This window comes from Bos taurus, chromosome 27, assembly GCF_002263795.3.
Source record: "Bos taurus isolate L1 Dominette 01449 registration number 42190680 breed Hereford chromosome 27, ARS-UCD2.0, whole genome shotgun sequence".
NCBI lineage: Eukaryota > Metazoa > Chordata > Mammalia > Artiodactyla > Bovidae > Bos > Bos taurus.
This window is the reverse complement of record NC_037354.1, coordinates 36,694,234-36,720,258: the sequence shown is the minus strand read 5'-3', so window position 1 is coordinate 36,720,258 and position 26,025 is coordinate 36,694,234. Positions and strand designations below refer to the sequence as shown.

General features: G+C 48.3%; 1 protein-coding gene across 5 annotated transcripts in view; it reads left to right on the top strand.

Moving 5' to 3' along the window:
• Nucleotides 1-26,025, top strand: part of ANK1 (ankyrin 1) — a 245,260-nt gene that overhangs the window by 89,497 nt on the left and 129,738 nt on the right. The gene's annotated exons all lie outside the window — the stretch shown is intronic.

Below are 26,025 nucleotides of genomic sequence, written 5' to 3'. Positions count from 1 at the left end.
GTATTTAAATAGATGTGTGTTCCACGCAACTGAATTGGATGGGGATGTCAGCATGGGGAATGACTGGCATGAGGCTATTGGCATTTTGAAAACGGCCTCCAGTCCTCAGCTTGTTGAATTGCAAGAACAGGGGATTACATAACCCAGGCCATTAACTGGACTGTGACATTGTTCAGGGGATAAAAATAAAGTGCTTTTAGATCAGCACTTGTCCTCATAAAATTCTATGAAGCAAGCAGAAACGATTTCTTATACCCATTTTGTAGATGAGGAAAACTGAGGCTTGGAGCCTGTAAGTGGCCTCTCCCAGGCTCTGTGGTCTGAAGTGACAAAGGATCCATTAACACTGAGACCATCTAACTCCTAGTCCAGAGCTGTTTACATAACAAGGGAGTTTCAGAAAGAGGTGTTCTGGGGTGGAAAGAACCCCCTGGGAATTTGGGTGGGACTGAAGTTGGGTGGAGGGTCTGCAGCAGGAGTTCTTGGGTCAGGAAACAAAGCCCTGTGACCTCTGAGGAGGAGGAAGGTCAAGCACTGATCCATCTACATGAGACCCTTTCGGGTTTGGCTCAAAGCAGAGGGCTGCTGATCTGGAGACAGGCCAGACAGGCTCTTTCTCCAGAAAAGTAACGTTCTTTCCCCCTGACCCCTCTCCTTCTCCTCCAGACCACTGTTCTCCTAGAGAGAAACCCAACCCTGTAGACACTTGTAGAGAAGGAAGTTTCAGTGACATGGATCTGACCTTCTTCAATTAAGGCCCCCCTTGAAGACCAGTGTTTTATTCTCCAGTTTAAACCTAAGAGAGCAGCCTCCTTGGCAGTACATGTAGCCCGTTGCCTGCACGGCTGGCCCTAAGGGACCTGGAGACAGCCCTGCCTGGTGGACATCCATGACTGACATGCTGTCCCCAGTCCAGGCTCCATTCAGGTGTGCGTGGTGCCTTTGAAAAGCCCCAGGGCAGAGGCCAGGGTCCAGACTGGCCAAGTCCTAATGTCCATCCACACCAGGCTGTAGAACAAAGAACATGTGACTGAGGCCCCCTGCACGGCCAAGTTCAAGTTCCCTGGCCGCCAGAAGATCCACATCTCCAAGAAGTAGGGGTTTACAAGGTCGAATGAGGATGAATGTGAAAACAGGGTGGTGAAAAGCGGCTCATCCTTGATGGCAGTCAGGTCAAATACAACCCCAATGGTGACCCCCTGGACAAATGACCAGTCCTGGACTCACGAGAGCCTTGGCGCTGTCCCCTCCTTACTCACGCCCACCAATGAATCCTACTTTCCTGTCCAAAAAAGAGAAAAAGAGAGAGAGAGGAAGTAAATGTCCTTGATTTCTTACAACTATCTCAGAACCTCTTAGAGATGGTCAGAGGTTTCAGGTACTGCCCACTATATTCAGCACATCACCCGTCCCCAGGAGACCCAGTGTGGGGCAGTGCACGGCCGTCTCTTAAACTTTACTTCCTGTCATGTGGCAGCAGTAAAGTCATACTCCTGAACCTAAGGTTGCAAAGTGTGGGTTAGACGCTCGCCGAGAGAAGGTGAGAGGGTCAAAAGGAGTGGGGCAATAATGACTCGATTTTCCATGCTAGTCTTCAGGGGGCGGGGTGTAAATTCAGATACATGAACTGCAAGTGGCTCAAAGCCATTTGTAGGCTCACGCACTGCTGTGGGGACAGGAGACTGCGCCAGAGTAAGACACACGTTCCTTCTCGAGCTCCGTGACCTTGGCGAGCCTCTTATGCCTTGGTTACTTCATCATGAAAATGGGGTTATCACAGTATCTATGCTGTGGGGTGGACGGAGTGAGAGGTGAATGATGGATGCATTAGACTATTTCCTTAACCATCATGTCTGTGGTTCCATGCTTGGCATGTAGTAGTTGCTTGTAAATACTGAAAGATAGAAAGATGGAAAGAGAGAGAGATGGAGAGAAAGAAGGGAAGTGTGGACTGCGGAAAGAAAATTGAATGAGCAAGTTCATGATAAGTGCTTAATAAATGCTATTATTATTGTCAAGCATTTAATTCTTCCACCCCTCCTCTGGAAAGGAGAAGTACAGTTCTGTTGATTTGAGTGTGGTTCCCTGGCTTTCTCGTGTCTCCTGATGGTGAGACTGTTCAGAGTAAGAGAACAAATCCGATGCAGCATTAACAAGGGATATCTGAGGAAGAGGAGGGCCTAGCAAAAACCATTGGAAAATCAGCACGTGAAATAGTACAGAAGGGTCGCAGTTGGCTGTCTTAGATCACTGAGCTGCGGCTGTACCAGCGTTTTCCTCTTCCTTTTCTCTGCATTCTTCCTCTTTTTTCACCCAGCAGGGCAAAGGCAGAGGACTCAGGATTTGGCTCTGCAGATGTCCTGAATGAATTCCGGTGTCTCTCGGGTGGGACTTTCATTTGCACAGTGAGGACGCAGGCATGGTTGCTCTCTGAGTTGTGATCAGCCTCTCTGGCTCCATGATTTTCTTTCATAGCTCAATATCAGAGGATGTTTGATTCCCTGTATCTGCAGTTTGGAAAGTCTTAGGGACTCTCCCAGGTGCTTTCAGTGTGTGTGTGGGGGGTGTCGGTGGTAGGGGGTGGTAATGGTGGGGTGGTGTCCAAGGGCAAAACTATTCCCATAATACTAAGATCTTACTTTCCCTTCTCCTCTCACTCTCTCCGGAGAAGGCACTGGCAACCCACTCCAGTACTCTTGCCTGGCAAATCCCATGGGTGGAGGAGCCTGGTAGGCTGCAGTCCATGGCGTTGCACAGAGTCGGACACAATTGGAGCGACTTAGCAGCAGTAGCAGCTCACTCTCTCACAAGTGGAAAGAATATGAGATTTCACTGATAGTCCCTGAGATTACACACAGCCGCTAACCTTTAAGAAATGCCCGCTTGCCGAGTGTTGGTGTCGGATCCAACAAGAAAGTTTATGATTAACTTACAAGGCTGTGACAGCACTCCTCCCTTTCCCACCTACATATCTGAGTGAGGCTGACTTCATGGACCTCAGCCTAAACAGGCTACGACACTGGACTGCAGAAGCACAGGAGAATTCAGCTGCCTTTTCTTTTAAGCCAGACATCAGACAGATCTGTGAACATACAACAACCCTCTTCTTACTTTTTAAGAAAGTAAAGTCGTTTCCCATAAAAATGTTATCTAGGTCCGTCTAGTCAAAGCTCTGGTTTTTCCAGTAGTCAGGTGTGGATGTGAGAGTTAGACCACAAAGAAAGCTGAGGGCTGAAGAATTGACAATTTTCAACTGTGATGTTGGAGAAGACTCTTGGAGAAGTCCCTGGGACTGCAAGGAAATCCAACCAGTCCATTCTAAAGGAGATCAGTCCTGAATATTCCTTGCAAGGACTGATGCTGAAACGGAAACACCAATCCTTTGGCCACCTGATGTGAAGAACTGACACATTTGAAAAGACCCTGATGCTGGGAAAGAGTGAAGGCGAGAGGAGAAGGGGACAACAGAGGATGAGATGGTTGGATGGTATCACCAACTCGATGGACACGAGTTTGAGCAAGCTCTGGGAGTTGGTGATGGACAGGGAAGCCTGGCGTGCTGTGGCCCGTGGGGTCGCAAAGACTTGGACACGACTGAGCGACTAAACTGAACTGAACTGATGTTCATGTGAAATAGGCTTACTGTGCCATGTTCAAGTGAATTAATAAGCACTAGTTTAAAAAACTTTCTGATTTAACTGCTAATACAATAAATATTAATAGATAAAGCCCACATTTAAGAAAATGCTCAATTATTTTTAAAAGATAAAGGGGTCCTGAAACCAAAAGGTCGGAGAGTCACTGTCCTAAATTTATGAGAATGAGTGGGTCTACCAATGGATTACTTGTTATTAGTTGCTGCTGCTGTTGCTGCTAAGTCGCTTCAGTTGTGTCTGACTCTGTGCAACCCCATAGACGGCAGCCCACCAGGCTCCCCTGTCCCTGGGATTCTCTAGGCAAGAACACTGGAGTGGGTTGCCATTTCCTTCTCCAATGCATGAAAGTGAAAAGTGAAAGTGAAGTCCGCTCAGTCGTGTCCGACTCTTTGCGATCCCATGGACTGCAGCCTACCAGGCTCCTCCGTCCATGGGATTTTCCAGGCAAGAGTGCTGGAGTGGGGTGCTATCGCCTTCTCCATAAAGTAGGCCACTGTATCCCAAATATCAAGGTTTGAGTGATTCAAAGATGTGGCATGAATTGTTTCATGGGTCCTAAGCAGTCTAGTTAAGTGTCTGTTATTTAACCTCTTCAGCCTTATACCTTCCCCAACTCTTCATCCTGAAATACTTTAAGTGAATGAGGTTACGTCTTTGTTTCAGTGTACTGCTGAATGTAAGAATTTTGCAGCAGGCTAGGCTAGGGCAAGGTAGATAAAAGATGTTTCAGGTTTAAGAAAATGGGAGTAAGTTTTCAGAGTCTGGAACGTGTTCTAAAAATATTGAACGCTTATCAAACTTGTAGTCTGAAAACACGTGTGACATTAAAACAATTAGTGTTCCCCCTCCCAATAGTCACCTTCACTTTGAAAAACGCACGAGGACAAAATGATTTTGCCGACAACTCACCCCTCTCGTGGACAAACCACGGCAGGGAACAGACAAGGAAAGAAAGCTATCCGACTCATCTTATGAGTTTAGTATAGCATGGTAAGAAAACTGGAGACAATATGGGGAAAAGAAATGATAAACCAATGTGACGGCTTAAAGTATGAACACAAACTCTTTGATATACTCCCTTTGACAACAGCCTTGCCCTTGGGTGCGGACTGGGCTTAGTGACTTGCTTCTAGCCAGTGGACTCTGGTAGAAGTGATGATGCTTGCTGTCCTGCTGCTGTTGCTGTTTTGTCGCTAGGTCGTGTCTGACTCTTTGTGACCCCATGGACTGTAGCCCAGCAGCTCATCTGAGGCTTGTGGCTTCTGCCTTGCTCTCTCGGGTCCTTCTGGGGGCAGCCAGCTGCCATGCTATGAGGACACACAAGCAGCTCTGTGGAGAGGTCCATCCAGTGAGGAGTTGAAACTTTTTGCCAATAGCCATCCAAGTGGCCCACCCAAGGACCTTGCAAGCAGAGACCCCAGCCCAGCTGAGCCATCAGGTGACTGTAGCCCTAAGACACCCTGCCTGCAATTTCATGAAAGACCCTGAGCTGGGCCACCCAGAGAAGCTGCTCCTGAATTCTTTTTCTTTTCTTTTAATTTTTATTTTATATTGGAGAATAGTTGATTTATAAGGTATTAGTTTCAGGTATACAGCAAAGTGATTCAGTTATATATACATCTACATATATCTATTCTTTTTCAGATCCTTTTCCCATTTAGGTTATTACAGAATATTGAGAAGAGTTCCCTGTGCTATACAGGAGGTCCTTGCTGGTTATCTATTTTATGTACAGGAGTATGTGTCTGTTAATCAAGCTTCCTGATTTATTCCCCCCTTTCCCCTTTGATGACTGACTTTTACATATATGTGTGTGTATATACCACACAATTGCACTCATCTCACACGCTAGTAAAGTAATGCTCAAAATTCTCCAAGCCAGGCTTCAGCAATATGTGAACCATGAACTTCCTGATGTTCAAGCTGGTTTTAGAAAAGGCAGAGGAACCAGAGATCAAATTGCCAACATCCGCTGGATCATGGAAAAAGCAAGAGGGTTCCAGAAAAACATCTATTTCTGCTTTCTTGACTATGCCAAAGCCTTTGACTGTGTGGATCACAAGAAAGTGTGGAAAATTCTGAAAGAGATGGGAATACCAGAACACCTGATCTGCCTCTTGAGAAATTTGTATGCAGGTCAGGAAGCAACAGTTAGAACTGGACATGGAACAACAGACTGGTTCCAAATAGGAGGAGGAGTTCGTCAAGGCTGTATATTGTCACCCTGTTTATTTAACTTATATGCAGAGTACATCATGAGAAATGCTGGACTGGAAGAAACACAAGCTGGCATCAAGATTGCCGGGAGAAATATCAATCACCTCAGATATGCAGATGACACCACCCTTAGGCAGAAAGTGAAGAGGAACTAAAAAGCCTCTTGATGACAGTGAAAGTGGAGAGTGAAAAAGTTGGCTTAAAGCTCAACACTCAGAAAACGAAGATCATGGCATCCGGTCCCACCACTTCATGGGAAATAGATGGGGAAACAGTGGAAACAGTGTCAGACTTCATTTTTCTGGGCTCCAAAATCACTACAGATGGTGACTGCAGCTGCCATGAAATTAAAAGACGCTTACTCCTTGGAAGGAAAGTTATGACCAACCTAGATAGCATATTCAAAAGCAGAGACATTACTTTGCCAACAAAGGTCCGTCTAGTCAAGGCTATGGTTTTTCCTGTGGTCATGTATGGATGTGAGAGTTGGACTGTGAAGAAGGCTGAGCGCCAAAGAATTGATGCTTTTGAACTGTGGTGTTGGAGAAGACTCTTGAGAGTCCTTTGGACTGCAAGGAGATCCAACCAGTCCATTCTGAAGGAGATCAGCCCTGGGATTTCTTTGGAAGGAATGATGCTAAAGCTGAAACCCCAGTACTTTGGCCACCTCATGCGAAGAGTTGACTCATTGGAAAAGACTCTGATGCTGGGAGGGATTGGGGGCAGGAGGAGAAGGGGACGGCAGAGGATGAGATGGCTGGATGGCATCACTGACTCGATGGACGTGAGTCTGAGTGAACTCCAGGAGTTGGTGATGGACAGGGAGGCCTGGCGTGCTGCGATTTATGGGATCACAGAGTCGGACACGACTGAGCGATTGATCTGATCTGATATATACATATATATATGCTTTTTCTTATTCTTTTCCACTACGGTTTATCACAGGATACTGAATGCAGTCCTCTGTGCTCTCCGTAGGACCTTGTTTATCCATTCGACATGTAATACTTTGTATCTGCTAATCACAAACTTCTGGTCCTTCCCTCCCCCACTTTAATTCTCCCTTTGGCAACCGCAAGTCTGTTCGCCATGAAAAGACACTATTTTAAAAAGTAAAAAGGTTAGCCCCACCCAGGAAAAAGCTTCTTGCAAAGTAACTGAGAAACGATTGGTATCCAGATCATGTCAAGAACTCTGACACCTCACTAAGAAAAAGACAACAGAACAGAGAAATGGGTGAAAACAGGCTTCACAATCCTTTCACAGGAAGGAAGAATAAATGTCCCAGAAGCATGTAAAAAGACGCCCAACCTTACTAGTAATCTGGGAAACGCAAATGAAAACTATGACCGTCGTTCACCTGTGTGCTCCGTCACTCGGTCGTGTCCAGCTCTTTGCGACCCCGTGGACTGTGGCCTGCCAGGCTGCTCTGTCTGTGGGAACCTACCTGGCTGACAAAAATGTCAAAGTCTGACAGTGTCAAGTGCTGATTCAACTGGGGAGCAACTGAATCTTCTGCTCATGGGAGTTCCATACACATCATGTCGGTTCTAGGAGAACTGAGTGTGCACATTACAATCCTGTGACTTCACGCCCACTGACACACACGCCAAATGGATCTTACACATGCGCAGCAGGAAGCATGTCTAAGAATGTTTGTAGCAGTGAGTAGCAAAAACCTGAAGACGGCTCAAACTCCATTATCTGCCAAATGGATAAATGACTTGTGATAGTCAAGTACCATGGAACACCTTCCAGCAGTGGAAATGAACAAAAGACTCCCTCTGAAGCTCAGGAATTATGCTGCATAAAAAAATACAAATATTAGTAGAAGAATGCATATAGCAGGATGCTACTTATTCAAAATCAGAAAACATGCAAAACTAAACAATTTGTTGTTGAGGGATACATTCAGAGGTGGTAAAGCTGTAGAGGAGGCAAGGGAGTGATAACCAGAATTCAGGACGGTGTTTACACCTGGTGGGCGGGATGAGGGCAGCAGGCAGGAGGCAGCAGAAGGAAGGTGTGGATGTGGGGGCCTCTAACCCTCTCTTTGTTAGCTGGGTCAGGGTTCTTGGTGCTCAGGTTTTTTACACATTTAAAAAAATATATATTCTTCTCCATTATGGTTTATCACAGGGTATTGAATATAACCCTGTGCTATACAGTGAAAGTCGCTCAGTCGTGTCCAACTCTTTGTGACCCCATGGACTGCACAATCCATGGAATTCTTCAGGCCAAAATACTGGAGTGGGTAGCCTGTCCCTTCTCCAGGGGATCTTCCCAACCCAGGCATATAACCCAGGTCTCCCACATCACAGGCGGATTCTTTACCAGCTGAGCCACCAGGGAAGCCCTGCTACACAGTAGGGCCTTGTTTATCCATTCTAAACTCGATTGTCTGCATCCACCAACCCCAAACTCCCAGTGCACTCCTCTCCCTCCCTGCCTCCCCTCAGCAAGCACAAGTCTGTTTTCTGTGTCTGTGAGTCTGCTTCTGTTTTGTGGACAAGTTCATGGCTGATTCACTTCCCTGTAGAGCAGAAAAACGAACACAGCAGTGTAAAGCAATGATATGCCAATAAAAAAAAGATGTGGCACATATATAAAGTGGGATGCTACTCAGCTATAAAAAAGCACTTGACCTTCATTTAATTATCTTTCTTTAAGCCTTCTGCAAGGCTATAGTGGGGTTTTTTTTTGGTATTGAAAATTCATGAGACCAATAAATACCAAATTCTGATTAGTCATTACCTTTAAGCAAGAAGGGGATGGGATTAAGGTACATTGCACTGGGCCTTCAACAGTATCAATTATGTTTTATTTCTTTAAAAAATCTGACATGAGACAAAATTTTAATGAAACTGAGGGATGCTTCCTGGAGTATTTACACAGACATTCTCTGTAATTTTCATTTTGTTTGAAATGTTTCCTAATAAAAATACTAGAGGAAAAGAAACATGTGTGGAAAGTCTGGAGGGAAATGCATCAAAATCTGAGTGTGATCATATTAGGGGGTTGCAGAAGGGCTGAGATTATAGGTGATAATCTGCATTTTTCAAAATTTTTCAATGAGGATGTCATTACTCTTATAACTAAAAGTCTATTAAAGATTTTTAAGAATTTGAAAAAGAATATGTATGTATATATATATAAGTATACATGAATATACATATATGAATATGTACACATATGTGTATTACCAAGTATATGACTGAGCCTTCAACAGAAATGATGACTAGACTTGAAGTAGTTGATCAAATGTATAGTTTGATATATGATCAATGATTGTAATAGTGTAACTCTAGAAGGCAATGGCACCCCACTCCAGTACTCTTGCCTGGAAAATCCCATGGACGGAGGAGCCTGGTAGGCTGCAGTCCATTGGGTCGCTAAGAGCCGGACATGACTGAGCGTCTTCACTTTCACTTTCCACTTTCACGCATTGGAGAAGGAAATGGCAACCCACTCCAGTGTTCTTGCCTGGAGAATCCCAGGGACGGGGGAGCCTGGTGGGCTGCTGTCTATGGGGTCGCACAGAGTCGGACACGACTGAAGTGACTTAGCAGCAGCATACATATGTGTACATGAATCACTTTGCCATACACCTGAAACTAACACAGCATTGTTAATCAACTATACTCCAAATAACATTAAAAGTTAAAAAAAATCTATTAAAAACTTCTTCTATCAACTTATTTTCCCTCTTTTAAAACTGGAACACCAAGAACCTTTGAGACATTCAAACAGTTGCCGGATTCCATCCTTACTAAGGGAATGGATTGGTCCACTCTGAACGAACCCGGTGTTCACCCTAAAGCCAGCCGGCGACTCGGCTTCCAGACCCTGGGTATAGACTCCCGGGTTGGAAACTGGCTCTGTTGCTTGAGTACGTTTCGTGTTCTTTCTGTGCCTCAATGTCCTCTTCTGTAAACTGCGCCCAAGGCTATGGATGCCTCAGAGACAGTTACAAGGATTATATAGGTGATTGTCACATGCTTAGAACAGCCTGGCATATAGAAAGCCCCGGGTATAAGCTTGTACATTCATAAGTCAGTGGAACAAAGGAGGCGGGGCTTGGAGAGGGGGCAGTGCTGAAATTTGGAGGGATCCTCGTGTTCCTGAAATAACCGGGCCTTGCACTTCCTGGGCTGAGACAGCGCCCATGGTTCCCTTTCAGAGATGAAGAGGAAAGAAAGGCAGAAAACACGTGAAAAGCCCTGGGGAGCAGCCTGCTGACCAGAGGCTGACAGTGTCACCTTGGCCCCATCAGACCTCTCGTCCTCCCTCATCCTGGTTGTCATGGGAGCCCCGCCCTGGGAAAGAGTCAGGGCCTCAGTTCGCAGTGAGGCCAGCACTTTGGAGCCCAGTTGAGCCTGGTTGCTGGATTTGTACTTTGTACACTGGCCTTTCCCCGCGATGAGTCCATGGGAGGAGGGCCTTGCACTGCCCACTGGGCTGGTTCTGGGGAAACTTCCAAGACACCTGGGTTGGCTCCGGGAAATCCAGAGCTGCTGGACTTTCAAGGCTCAGGGGCCTGTGAGATCCATCTTATTGCCTAAAGCACCCTCCAATGGCCTTGCAGAATCCTTGCAGCCTGCCTGATGGTCCCCTTGCCAAAGATTTGAAGTCACAGTTTCTACTACATGCATTTTCTAAGTCGCTGTTATGCTCCGTGTTTAGTTCCTGCGGGCATGTTCTCTTCAGAGCCTAGGGACTCTGAAGAGGAAACTGTTATGGTTTCTGTTCTTCCCGGGATGGTGACCCAGCTCCTTGCTCCCATCACCCTGCTGGTGACCACCATGGTCGGTCCAGAACCTCCCCTGAGCACTTCCTCCATGCCAGCTCCTCTAATTACAAACTCCGTCCCACGCCCAGTGGGTGTGGGCAGCACCCCGCCACCGCGAACCAGCCTGGCCTAGCCTCTGTCACCAAGTAAGCTCATTCGTCCTGTGGTCGAGTTGTCTGAAGTCAACCCTCACATGACCTGCTTCTTTGACATTTTTTTCACTTTTCTGGCCTCTCAAACACACACACACTTTTTTTTTTTTTTTTTTTAATTCTGTGCTCAGGACATTGTTTTGAATTCTTGTCTATAATGATTGTGGGCTTCCCTGGAGGCTCAGTGGTAAAGAATCTGCCTGCCAGTGTGGGAGCCTCAGGAGACTTGGGTTTGATCCCTGAGTTGGAAAGATCCCCTGGAGGAGGACATGGCAATCCACTCCAGTATTCTTGCCTGGGAAATCCCATGGACAGAGGAGCCTGACAGGCTACAGTCCATGGGGTGGCATAAGAATTAGACACGACTGAGTGACTGAGCACTGTAATGATCATTCTTGTTGTTCAGTCACTAAGTCATGTCCGACTCTTTGTGACCCCATGGACCACAGTACGCCAGGCCTCCCTGTCCATCCCCAACTCCCAGAGTTTACTCAGACTCATGTCCACTGAGTTGGTGATGCCATCCAACCATCTCATCCTTTGTCGTCCCCTTCTCCTCCTGCCTTCAGTCTTTCCCAGCATCAGGGTCTTTTCCAATGAATCAGTTCTTCACATCAGGTGGCCAAAGGATTGGAGCTTCATCTGCAGCATCAGTCCTTCCAATGAACAATCAGGACTGATTTCCTTTATTAAACATTGCTGGTTTGATGATACTTATAGTGGGTATTTTTAGCCTAAAGGTGCCCTGGAACCTGCTTTGCCCTCCCCACCCGCCTCAGTGCTGGTCTGCTGGGGATGGCCCGGCCCCTCAGCTGGGGGTTTCCAGCTGCTGTGGGAACAGAGTGTCACGGAGCGGCCCTTGGTGGTGGTTTTTACCACAGCTGTAGCCTCACAGAAGGGCCCGCTTGGATCTGCGGAAAAGCTGAGGCCAGATGGCTGCCCATCGGGGCCCCTGGACCAGCCTCAGTGCAGAGGGTGGCCAAGGGGCCAGGAGAGAGGCTGGAGAGACTTTTCTCAGGCAGGACAGAACCCAGTAGCGTCAATACAGCTGGAGAAGCAAAAACACCCATGTGTTACACCTGAGTGTGTAACACAGCCCATGCAGGGCAGGCCTCGTATTTCATCCACTCCCTCTGCCACCGACTGCGATTCCAGGGCACCGTGTCCTCACTGGATAAAGCTGCTCCGGGCAGGTGCCCCCTCATCCGGTCAGTGATGGACGGATGTTGCAAAAGAAGCCTTCCATGCCAGGCCTCAGGAGCGTGGCGGTGGCTGGACCCGCTGGGCAGCCCTAACTCTTGGCCCTTTTCCCTCCTAGGCACTGTTTCTGGTGACTCACCTCTGGTTCCCAGGAATGTGGTTATTTTGAGCCCCAATGTTATTAAGATGGTGCCCAGATTCCCTGCAAATCAGCCATGAATGAAGACAGGGCCCCCCCGGGAAAGCCTGTGAAAACCTAGACCCCGTGTCCCTGCAGCTCAGGACTCCGAAGAGCCGTTTGCCCATGGGAGGGAAGCTACCTTCACTTGGGGAACTCGTCCCCTCTGGACGCCTCCTCCAGGCAGCACCCCTGGCTCTGCAGGACTCCAGCACCCAAACTCAGCAGCAAGCGCTTGGAGTGGCCCCCCACCCTACTCACAGCCCAAGGGACCCAAGGAGTGGGGCCAGGCTTCCCGGCTGAGCACGGGAGAGGGCACCCCAGCAATCTGTAGGCCCCAGGCAGGCGCCTCCCCTCTGCTTGGCTCCTGGGCCCGATAGCGCCTGTGCTGCTGATAAAGCCTCAAAGGGCCTCGCAGAGGTGCGGTGGCTCCGGCAGCCCAAGACGTACCCACAGACCACGGTGACTGACCTCTGGGACCTGGAAAGGGACAGCATGCACTTCCCAGGCTTCGGCAGAGTGAGTGCTGGGGCAGCCGCTCCAGGGAGGGGAGGGGGCGATGGGAAAGAGAGGAGGCCTGTGGGGCTGGGGAGGATCGGAGCTGTGCATTCACCCACTGCATCCCCGGCCCCGGGCTTTATAATCATATCAACAAGCGTTCTCTTTGTCCGTGAAGGGAGCAGGTGGCCTCTGCTTGACTCAATTAATCCAGTTCATATTTTTCACTGCCCAAGATCTGCTGTCAACTTGAGTTCCGCCTACCTGGCTCTCTGAATTATATTCTTTGTTAGGGGTCAGGAAGGAGACTCTGAATGCTATTCCTTTGGTCTGTCTGCAGAGTCTCTAGAAGCTCTCTGATGCAACTGAATCCTGCATCTTCCGGGAGTGTGGTCACAAGCCTGTGCCCCTGGGGGAGCATGAGGCAGCTTTCTGGGGGCTGCTCTGTGGGGACCTGGGGTCAGCCCTGTCTGGAAGGGGGCTTGTTTTTCTCAATGACCCACAAAAGCCAGTCAAAGCGTTGTCCGGCCTGCTCTGTTGTTGAAACGGGGTACTTTGGATTCACGTTGCTAAGGAGAGGGAAAGGTCGAAGAAGGAAGGGCTGAAAGCGGCTCTGGGGTACGGGGTCTAAGGGTGTTCTTCGAGCGGCCTTGGAATGTTTCAGGGGTCACCCCACCCCCGATTCTCCCCATGATGATAGGAGGTATCGCCGTGGCCCCGCGGGCTGCGCCTGTGTAAGGTGTCCGGGGTCAGGGCAAGGTTCTTGCTTTTGGTGGTGGATTCAGGCCAGACCCAGACCCCCAGGGCACAGGCTCAGGGGTTGGTGGGTCTGCGCTGAGGGTCTTCTCTGGAAGCTGGGTCTGCGCTGAGGCTGAAAGTGAAAACCTTAGGAAAGTCCCGAGTGTGTCCGCCTTTATAAGCAGGGCTGTCCAAGCTCAGCTGAGCCCTGACTTCAGGGGTCAGAGACAGTGAGTTTCTAGACCCAAGTGGCCACCCCTTGCCCCCCCTCCCCCGGCGTCTTTGCAAAACGAGCCGATTTATCTGGAGGTTTAGCTAAGCAAACCATGTTGAGAAAGGCAGGTTTTTCATTGTTTCTGTGGCCAAAAAAATAAAAGAAAGGAAGAAGGATAAGAGGGGGCTTTCTAAAGGCAAAGTAACTGAAAATGACTGTCTTCAAGGTCTGTTCAGCATTGAATCTGGCTTCGTGTACTGCTGGGTCAGTCCTGGGCTGGCATCGGGGACACGGCCATGAACAAAACACATGCACCCCTGTCTTGTGGAGCTGACCATCCAGCAGGACGAGGAGCCGGGCTAGAAACAAAATAAACGAGTGCTCATGTATTCAAAGATGAGAGGTGCTGGGGCGGGGAGCAGGCAGGGGGCTTCTGCCATCAAAATAGGCGCTCAGCAGGCCTCAGAGAGGTTGACTTTGGCCGTTGTGTTTCAAAGCTAGATTCCACAGGACTATGAATAAAGGATTGTAATTTGTCTGGAATCTTAAATATCAGACTGTGTTGATGGTCGGAAGCTGCGGACTTCTCAGTTACATCATCACTGTCGAGACGGGGAGCCTAGAGATGGGGCAGCAGAATTTGTGATGCTGGCCTAGGCCGTGCTGTCAGACTCCAGTGGGACTGGCTCGCTGCTGGACTTTCTGTCTGGCCCAGCTGGATGGATGGATGACGTTTTAGGCCTCTTCTCTCTGGGGTTGCCAGGATTTCTCACATCAAACTGCTGAGGATTGTATTTGCCCGTTATGATTTGGGGTAGGGGGAAGCTTGCTAAATGTGTTATGAGCACTGACAGACGTGATGATCCTGGTTAGGAATATTCTCAAGAACAAAGAATATTAGTTTTCATAAAGAAAGATAGTGCTGAGTCGTGTCCAACTCCTGCAACCCTATGAACTGTAGCCTGCCAGGCTCCTCAGCAAGAATCCTGGAGTAGGTGGCCATTCCCTTCTCCCGGGGATCTTCCCGACCCAGGAATCAAACCCTCGTCTCCAGCAGTGCAGGCGGATTCTTTACCAACTGAGCTACACGGGAAGCCCATTAGTTTTCATATCTCCTATTTAAACAAACAAACCACTGAGCAAAGACCTGAAGGAGGTGAGGGAGGCCCTGCAGGGCTCTGGGGGAAATGGCCGATGCCAAGGCCCTGTGGCTGGAGGAGCAGAAGGTCATCGTGGTGGTGGGAGGGAAGGGTGTGGGAGGCGCGGGGTGCAGAGCTCATGGGGTCTTGTGCACCATCATGAGGACATTACTTTAACCCTGAGAAGGATAAGAAGCGTTAAAGACAGTCTTGGGATGGAACAAATAGGATGACTTGACTTATCCCTATACCTATGCCCTCTGAAAGCTTTTGCAACCAAACTCCCAAGTATGGAGTTGGAGTTATGGCTGACCCCTCGTGCAATAGTTCTCTGTCTATTTTAACTCTGGGATGTGCAGGGCTGGCTGCTGACATAGTTATGGATGATCAATTTCATAGTCATACCCAGGTATTAATAACCCCCTCTCCCTTACACTCTGCAATTTAATGAGGAAATAGTGTCACAGACGCTCTTAACTTTAAAAAATTACTGTGTGTAACATTAAAAAGGAAATGGAAGCCACTATAAAATCATAATTTATAGGCAGGACAGCAATTTGCCATCACAACTGTTGCTGGGGGCTCATTGTTTTCTGTGGAGCTCACTGTGGATGGAGCTCCTGGAAGTTAGCTGTCCAGAACGTTCACTGCATGAACACGAGGAAGCAGAGTTGCTAGAGGGAGAAGCTTGACTTTGTTGTAAGTTTTGAAAAGTAGCAATAGTCTTCTTGGTCTTCCCTGGTGGCTCAGATGGTAAAGAAATCTACCTTTAATGCAGGAGACCTGGGTTCAATACCTGGGTTGGGAAGATATCCTGGAGAAGGAAATGGCAACCCACTATAGTATTCTTGCCCAGGAAATCCCAAGGACAAAGGAGGCTAGCAGGCTACAGTCCAGGGGGTCCCAAAGAGCTGGACGTGACTGAGCGACTAACACACACATACACACACACACACAATGGTCTTCTTGGGTTTTCCCAGGTGGCTCAGTGGTAAAGAATCTCCCTGCCAATGCAAGAGATGTGGGTTCGATCTCTGGGTCAGGAAGATACCTGGGAGAAGGAAATGGCAACTCACTCCAGTATTCTTGCCTGGAAAATCCCATGGACAGAGAAGCTGGGCGGGCCACAGTCCATGGGGTCACAAAGAGTCGGACACAAGTTAGTGACTAAGCAACAACATATGGTCTTCTTATAAGTGGCCTTGCTCCCTGGGATCCATTCTTCACACACAACCAAGGTGATTTTGTAGGAAACATCCTACCCAGTCACTGCCCTGCTGTGAACCTTCTATGGCCTCACCCTGCTCTTAGGATGGAGTCCAGACTCCTCTCTGAGACCTCTCCCACCCTGCCTGCCCATCTTTCCCTGCCCTGCTTCCTACTCCACACTTCCAGCAGAACTGTCAGATCCTTCAACTGGCTGAGCTTGGAAATTATTCTATCATATGTGTGAACTTCACCCGCGCATGCTTTGTTCACTGTTGTTACCCAGCATGTAGCACAGAGCCTGCATACAGCAGGTATTCATGAAATCTGATTGCAATTCATGAACAAACAGTACATGACTTGCATAAGAGCACCTCATGACTGATGACTCGTTGGGTCACAAGGCTGCCATCCAAGCTCTAGTGGTTTGTGTGTGTGACTTTTTATACACTCTGTTCTCGGGATTTTTTTTTTTTTAACTCCACAAGATTGTTTCTGCTTCCTCGGAACCCTTTCTGCATTAAAAAAAAAATATTTATTTATTCATTTAGCACTGGGTCTTTGTTGCTGCTCTTGGGCTTTCTCTAGTTGCAGCAAGGGGAGGGGGCTACTCTCTTGTGGTGCGGGGGCCTCTCATTGCTGTGGCTTCTCGTTGCGGTGACTTCTCTTGTCGCAGAGCACAGGCCCTAGAGCACAGGCTCAGTAGTTGCGGTGCACAGGCTGAGTTGCCCCTAGGCACGTGAAATCTTCCCGGACCAGGGATCGAACTTGTGTCCCCTGCACTGGCAGGTGAATTCTCATCCACTGGACCACCAGGGATGGACTCTGAGTTTGAGCAAGGTCTGGGAGTTGGTGATGGACAGGGAAGCCTGGCGTACTGCAGTTCATGGGGTTGCAAAGAGTGGGACACCACTGAGCGACTGAACTGACTGACTGGGCCAGCAGGGAAGCTCCCCTCCTTGTTGTTTTACTGGAACCTCCGTTGAGACTCTTGTCGTTTTCTACTACTACCTCTTTCCACTTATGTAGACAGGTGTCATCTCCCCCGGGGGCGGGGAGGTGGGGGGAGGGTGCAGCCTGGCTACTCATCTCTGAGTCAGGTTCTTCTCCCCAGCACCCACCCAGGTCTTGAATGTGGGACTGAGAAAAATACATATTTGTTAAAGGAAGTCGTTTAAAACCCACGAATGAGCCAGAACTCTGGCTTCTCCTTCACTTGCACACCCTGTGAGCGCTGACCGAGTGTTAGGAACGAGTGTTAGGAACGTATCGGGGGCGTTTGTTCGGAAAATCCGTCTCCCGCAGGCCCCACGCAGAAGCCGCAGTCACAGCCTGCTGCCCGGCCTGCCGCTCGGCCGATTCCCTGCGGTGTCCGGCGTGGCGCTGGCAGACGCCGGCTTTGTCATTGCTCTCCCGCCGGCGGTAACAGTCCATCAGGGATCGAGAGGGAAACAGGACTGTCGCCTCCGGGCCTCCCGCTCACCCCCCGACCCTCGGCTGCTTGCGGAGACAAGGCTGATTCATCTCCTGGATTGACCGTCGCTGCTGGGAGGGAAGGCGCTGTGTAGAGAGGAGGCGGTCGGGGCTAAGGCCGGAGCCGCAGGCGGTGAAGGTGGGCGGATGCAGGTGGCGGGGATGGATTGAAGGGTAACGCTCTTGAAGGCAAACAGAACCCTGCCCCGAGACCTTCTCTCCTGCCCAGGGCCTGGAAGGCAGGTTCCCTCCCGAAGAAGCTACAGGTACCACAGTTGCCAGGATACGGAGGAGGCCGCGGGAGGCCTGTCTTGCCCAGCTCCCCCCTACTCTTCCCTATCCCCCACCCTCCACCCTCCCACTCTTCCCCACCCCCTCACTCTTCCCCACCCTCCCACTCTTCCCCACCTCCCACCCCCCAACTCTTCCCCATACCCGCCCCACCACCCATCCCCCCATCTATCCCCCCACCCCCACCCCACTCCCCTAGCCCGGTCCCCAAGACCATATTGGTCAGAACACTGCCTTGCTTTTCCGGGATGATGGATTGTGAAGTGCATACCTTGTCAGGAAGAGCGCCGGATTTCAGTTTCCTTTGGAAAATGTGTGCCTGTAAAAGCTGAAAAGAAGTTGGCTTTGGTCCAGCCATGGATGGAGGGTGAAGATGATTTGCAAACATTGGAAGAAATTCCAGCTACTCTGAAAACCCAATCTGGGCTCTGCTCCCTCTCCCACTCCGGCAGCCTCTCCTACCAGCGGGGTGGATCGGGGATGTACCTGTGGTGGTTTTCTTTTCCTCTGGAGGAAGGCAATGGCTGGGGTGTGACATCTGTAGGTTGCCTCTGTGCCCCCCACCCCAGCCTCAGGGAGGGGGCTGGCTGGCATTTCTAAGTGGTGTGATTTAAAGGTACCCTTAGGCTAAGGAAGCCCCAAGTTCCACCATTAGAAAGCATTCCTTAAAAAAAAAAAAAAAAGTAGAAAGCATTCCTTAGATTCTTGAAAGGGCTTTCATCTCTCAAAGTCTTCTATTAATTGCATATGCTTAAGCCTTTCTAATAGGTCTCAAGTCATACAGATACAAGGAAGTAATTCTTATCTTGTGGGTTTAGCTGAGGATCAGGCTAAATCAAGGAGTGGAATTTAGGGCAGGGTCACAGAATGGGATGGAGAGGGGTGAGGTGAGGACAGAGGGGTAGGAAGGAAAAGTCACTTTGCTCTGGACAGTGACTGGGATCGAGGCCCCTAGGCATATGTGCGTCCTGGGATGTGGGTTTCAGGCAGTGTGCCTGTCACAGTGTAGAACTCGATAAATGATGTGGGACTGAAGGTGCAAGTAGGGGCCAGTGGTAGAGTTACTCGGATTCTGAACGCTCCTCGTACACAGGCCATCCAGGGGGTCGTGAGGTCAGCCCAGGAAACTACTCCTTGTTCCTCCACTAGACTTTGAAGAGCTGTCCAGAATAATGTAGTTCTGAATTATTATGTTAATCCACGCAGAGTCATGTAGCTCTCACTTTGCACACTTCATCTAAATGTGATCTTGATACTAAATAAATAATTTTCTTAAAAAAAAAAAAAAAAAAGAAAGGCAAAGGAGAAAAGGAAAGATATACCCATGTGCATGCAGAGTTCCAAAGAATAGCAAGGAGAGATAAGAAAGCCCTCTTCAGCAATCAAAAAATAAATAAATAAATAAAATAAATGTGATCTTGAGGCCACCCTGAGAGGTGGGTGTTATTATGCCCACTTTCCAGATGAGAAAACAGAGGCTGCACAGTCAGTTAACTGGCTCAAGTCCCACAGCCAGGTTCCTGGCTCTTGTCTGTCTCCCAGCACCCTGTATATGCTCACAGGTTGTGCATTGTCTTCATTTCATGTCCTGGTCATGCTGAAACCATTATTTTATATGCCTGTCTCCCCACTGATCTGCATCCCAAGGCCCAAAGCTGGACAGGGCAGAGGTCTCACCCCAGCATCACCAAAGACTGGTACGACTGCGGTGGTCTAGCCGCCAAGCTCCCTGCCAGTTTCTCGGTGATGCTCTTGAACTAGTTTCCCTGAGACACCTCCTTGACAGATCGGATGTCTCCCAGATAACTAGCGGTCAGAACGTGGCTCGTCTGATCACAGCTTGGTGGGCTCCGTAGGTGCAGTATCCAGGCTTAGTTGCTCCGCGGCGTGTGGAATCTTCCTCGACCAGGGATTGATCCCGTGTCCCCCACATTGGGAGCGTGGAGCCTTAACCGCTGGGCCACCAGGGAAGTCCCTGGAATGTGAATATTTCTGAATGGCATCTTCAGACTTGAATTTCTTTTCCAGCTGCTGGGGAGCCCTCCCTAAGGGCTTTGGGTAGGACAGTGTCATGACTGTAGAACATTCCCTCTGACAGGGTGAGGAAGGGGGTCTTCAGAGTGTCAGGGAGTGGAAACCAGTTAGGAAAACATCGCCCTCTCCAGGCAAGAATGGGTGAGGTCCTGATTAAGGGGATGGCGGACCTTTGATATTCCCGAGGGGACCAGCCACCGCGCTGTGGGAGTCACTCAGCTCAGCTCAGCCCATGCTCACAGCAGCCCCTCCAGGAATCACTACCCACGTTACCCAGGAGGAAACCGAGTCTCATTGCAGCCAGGAGGGGTGAGGAAGCCAGGCTGCTCTCTGTGGCATTGTCAGGGCACCCCTGTGGTCTGGGGTCTGGTCCTCAGCTTTCAGGCCCAGCAACTTGTTCTGGAGGCGCCACCCGAGGACAGCAGGTCTAGGAAGCAACTTCATGCTACCCCAGCCTACAGAAGCCTCTTGTGGACATTGGCCGGCCGACTTCGCAGGGAGGAGGAGGGCCCCTGCGGTCCTCTGGCGTCCTGCAATCTCATGCACTTGGGTTCTCTGGCCAGTGAATTCACCCCATGAAGAGAATCTAAGTGGCCAGTTGGTTAGAGCAACGTCTGGGGAGTGTGCAGTCAGGGAAACAGGGGTGAAATCATCCAGGAGAAGATGTCATCAAGACTTCAGGGAGGCCTGATGAGCTATTCACACGCCATAGCCAAGAGCATCACACTGGTTACAAACGGCTGGTTGAACAAGACAGGAATAGAAAACGGGTCTCATCACCCGTGTCCACGCTGATCTGAGTGGTACCAGCTGCTTGGAATGCTGTGCTGAGCAGGAGCCTGGAGCCACTTTCGGGCTCATGGGAAAGTGTTTGTGATGGATTAGAAGCATCTTCCACGCACCAGGTGGGGGAGGGTTAGGATACTGGTGGGAGGGTTATAGCAGCCATTTCTGGTCCCTGAATGTTTTGCTTTTTCTGCTCTTCCATCTTTTTCTTTCTTCTTCCATCGAGCTGTAATCAGATGAGCCATGTTCTGACTGCTGTTCATTTGAGAGACATGCAGTCTGTCAAGGAGATATCAGAAGTGAACCAGCCCTGTGCATTGGGTATGGATTTCGCTGGTTACCTCTCAGAGAGTGAGATTATATCACATGTTCTATCTTCCTTGTCTCCCCTGGCTGTGACTGTCAGGTTCAGGGGTTAAATTCACGTGAGAGAGCCAGCAAGTGGCAGGGTCCATGCACAGATCTAAGCACAGAGCCCGCTGGCCCCCAGCCCTGAAGTGATGGCCGTGGGGGTCAGGTCATCACCAGCTGTGTGAGTTGCCACTCATCTCACCTGTTTGAATGGAGATTTCCAACCCAATTTCCTCAACCAAGCTTTGGATAGAATCACCTTCCAACCTGGACTGTTGACCTCCAACCCCATCTCTCTGTATCCATTCAAAGCCACCCTCCTTTGGAAAGAAAAGGGTCCCATTGTCCCTCCTCTCCCCACCTCCCACATCACCCTCCCCCTGACCTGTCCCCTCCAGGCCGTGGCCTCATCTACCAGGCGATTCTCTCTGCTTTCCTACGCCTCTGGCTCCAAATAGGTGCGGCATAAAAAAAAAAAAAAAAAAGTGAATAGCAAGAGACTTCCCCGGGTGGTTCAGTGGTGAGAACCTTCCTTCCAATGCGATTTGATCCCTGTTCCGGGAACTAAGATTCCGCATGCTAGCAGGCAACTAAACCCTCGTGCCACAACGAAGACCCAGCACAGCCCCCCAGAATTTAAAAATAGCTATTGAACCCCAGCTCTGAGTGTGTGTGTGTGAAACTTACCAGTGTATCGAGTTTGTTGCATTGAATGACAAGTCAGCAGCACTGGTTTCCACTGCTGTCTTTTTTTCTTCTCCTTTATGACTCCCTCCCTCATTGAAACAGCCTTTTAGGAGAACTGCAGTCTTTCTCAGATTTGCTTAAGATGTATTTGCAGATGGAGTGACGAACTGACAAGCTGGGAGGTTTGGATTCTACATCTTCGTCTAAACTGTCTTCCTGTAGGTTTTTTTTTTTTCAAACACTTCATTTTGAAAGTTCTTGTTTCTCCATCTGAAGAATACACTTGGCACCGAGGACCATGAGGGAGCTTGGCGTCAGGCGCTGTTTGTGTTCGCGGGTTGCTCTTTATGTCTCGGGCACAGAGCGATGTTCAAATAGATGCTCCGGGGTTAGGGTGCCTGTCCTAGCCCTTTCTCTCTACCCTGTTCATCCCAGTGTGGCCATTGGGAATTCTGACTCCAGACGCTGAATAAGTGGGATGTATTTAAAGCATGTAGTGCATGCGTCGGCCTTGTTGGTTTTTTTTTTTTTAATTGAATTGTTGCTGATTTACAATGTTGTGTTAATTTCTGCTGCACAGCAAAGTGATTCCGTTACACATATGTATACTTTTTTTTTTTTTTGGCCATGCCATGCGGCATGTAGATTCTTAGTTCCCTGACCAGGGATCGAAGCCACACACCCTGCGTGGGGACCACAGAGAATCTTAACCACTGGACCACTTAGGAATTCCCTTTTTAAAATATTCTTCCCCACTGTGGTCTATCATAGGATACTGAATATAGCCCCTGTGCTATACAGTAGGTCCTCGTTTATCCATTCTATGTGCAACAGCTTACATCTGCTAACCCCAGCCTCCCCCTCTAGCCCTCACCCACCCATCCTCCCTGACAACTGCAAGTCTGTTCTCTATGTTGGTGAGTCCGTTTCTGATTTGTAGAGTAGTTCATTTGTGCCGTGCTTTAGATTCCACATGCAAGTCAGATCACATGTCATTTGTCTTTCTCTTTCTGACCTACTTCACTTAGTGTGATAATCTCTGGGTCCATCTATGTTGCTGAGAATGGCATTATTTCATCATTTTATGGCTGAGAAGTATTCCATTGTGTATGTGTACACAGTGTATTCCACTGTGTATGTGTGTACAGTGTATCCCACTGTCTATGTGTACACTGTGTATCCCACTGTGTATGTGTATACAGTGTATCCCACTGTCTATGTGTATACAGTGTATCCCATTGTCTATGTGTACACAGTGTATCCCACTGTCTATGTGTACACAATGTATCCCATTGTCTATGTGTACACAGTGTATCCCACTGTGTATGTGTATACAGTGTATCCCACCGTGTATGTGTACACAGTGTATCCCACTGTCTATGTGTACACAGTGTATCCCACTGTCTATGTGTATACAGTGTATCCCAATGTCTATGTGTACACAGTGTATCCCAACGTCTATGTGTACACAGTGTATCCCACTACGTGTATACAGTGTATCCCACTGTGTGTGTACAGTGTATCCCACTGTGCATGTGTATACAGTGTATCCCACTGTCTATGTGTATACAGTGTATCCCAATGTCTGTGTGTACACAGTGTATCCCACTATGTGTATACAGTGTATCCCATTGTCTATGTGTACACAGTGTATCCCACTGTGTGTGTACAGTGTATCCCACTGTGCATGTGTATACAGTGTATCCCATTGTCTATGTGTACACAGTGTATCCCACTGTGTATGTGTATACAGTGTATCCCATTGTCTATGTGTACACAGTGTATCCCACTGTGTATGTGTACACAGTGTATCCCACTGTCTATGTGTATACAGTGTATCCCAATGTCTATGTGTACACAGTGTATCCCACTACGTGTATACAGTGTATCCCACTGTGTGTGTACAGTGTATCCCACTGTGCATGTGTATACAGTGTATCCCACTGTCTATGTGTATACAGTGTATCCCAATGTCTGTGTGTACACAGTGTATCCCACTATGTGTATACAGTGTATCCCATTGTCTATGTGTACACAGTGTATCCCACTGTGTGTGTACAGTGTATCCCACTGTGCATGTGTATACAGTGTATCCCATTGTCTATGTGTACACAGTGTATCCCACTGTGTATGTGTATACAGTGTATCCCACTGTCTATGTGTACACAGTGTATCCCACTGTGTATGTGTATACAGTGTATCCCACTGTCTATGTGTACACAGTGTATCCCACTGTGTATGTGTATACAGTGTATCCCACTGTCTATGTGTACACAGTGTATCCCATTGTCTATGTGTACACAGTGTATCCCACTGTCTATGTGTACACAGTGTATCCCATTGTCTATGTGTACACAGTGTATCCCACTGTGTATGTGTATACAGTGTATCCCACCGTGTATGTGTACAGTGTATCCCACTGTCTATGTGTACACAGTGTATCCCACTGTGTATGTGTATACAGTGTATCCCAATGTCTATGTGTACACAGTGTATCCCAATGTCTATGTGTACACAGTGTATCCCACTATGTGTATACAGTGTATCGCACTGTGTGTGTACAGTGTATCCCACTGTGCATGTGTATACAGTGTATCCCACTGTCTATGTGTATACAGTGTATCCCAATGTCTGTGTGTACACAGTGTATCCCACTATGTGTATACAGTGTATCCCATTGTCTATGTGTACACAGTGTATCCCACTGTGTGTGTACAGTGTATCCCACTGTGCATGTGTATACAGTGTATCCCATTGTCTATGTGTACACAGTGTATCCCACTGTGTATGTGTATACAGTGTATCCCACTGTCTATGTGTACACAGTGTATCCCACTGTGCATGTGTATACAGTGTATCCCATTGTCTATGTGTACACAGTGTATCCCACTGTGTATGTGTATACAGTGTATCCCACTGTCTATGTGTACACAGTGTATCCCACTGTGTATGTGTACACAGTGTATCCCACTGTCTATGTGTATACAGTGTATCCCACTGTCTATGTGTGTACAGTGTATCCCACTGTCTATGTGTATACAGTGTATCCCACTGTCTATGTGTACACAGTGTATCCCACTGTCTATGTGTACACAGTGTATCCCACTGTCTGTGTGTACACAGTATATCCCACTGTCTGTGTGTACACAGTGTATCCCACTCTCTGTGTGTATACAGTGTATCCCACTATGTATGTGTATACAGTGTATCCCACTGTCTATGTGTATACTGTGTATCCCATTGTCTATGTGTACACAGTGTATCCCACTGTGTATGTGTATACAGTGTATCCCACTGTCTATGTGTACACAGTGTATCCCACTGTCTATGTGTACACAGTGTATCCCACTGTCTATGTGTACACAGTGTATCCCACTCTGTATGTGTACACAGTGTATCCCACTGTGTATGTGTATACAGTGTATCCCATTGTCTATGTGTACACAGTGTATCCCACTATGTATGTGTATACAGTGTATCCCACTGTGTATGTGTATACAGTGTATCCCACTGTCTATGTGTGTACAGTGTATCCCACTGTCTATGTGTATACAGTGTATCCCACCGTGTATGTGTATACAGTGTATCCCACCGTGTATGTGTGTACAGTGTATCCCACCGTCTATGTGTGTACAGTGTATCCCACCGTCTATGTGTGTACAGTGTATCCCACTGTCTATGTGTATACAGTGTATCCCACTGTCACAGTGTATCCCACTGTCTGTGTGTACACAGTATATCCCACTGTCTGTGTGTACACAGTATATCCCACTGTCTGTGTGTACACAGTGTATCCCACTGTCTGTGTGTACACAGTGTATCCCACTCTCTATGTGTATACAGTGTATCCCACTGTCTATGTGTATACAGTGTATCCCACTATCTATGTGTACACAGTGTATCCCACTGTGTATGTGTATACAGTATATCCCATTGTCTATGTGTACACAGTGTATCCCACTCTGTATGTGTATACAGTGTATCCCATTGTCTATGTGTACACAGTGTATCCCACTGTGTATGTGTATACGGTGTATCCCACTGTGTATGTGTACACAGTGTATCCCACTGTGTATGTGTACACAGTGTATCCCATTGTCTATGTGAACACAGTGTATCCCACTGTCTATGTGTGTACAGTGTATCCCATTGTCTATGTGTACACAGTGTATCCCACTATGTATGTGTATACAGTGTATCCCACTGTGTATGTGTGTACAGTGTATCCCACTGTCTATGTGTACACAGTGTATCCCACTGTCTATGTGTACACAGTGTATCCCACTGTCTATGTGTATACAGTGTATCCCACTGTCTATGTGTATACAGTGTATCCCACTGTCTATGTGTGTACAGTGTATCCCACTGTCTATGTGTACACAGTATATCCCACTGTCTATGTGTACACAGTGTATC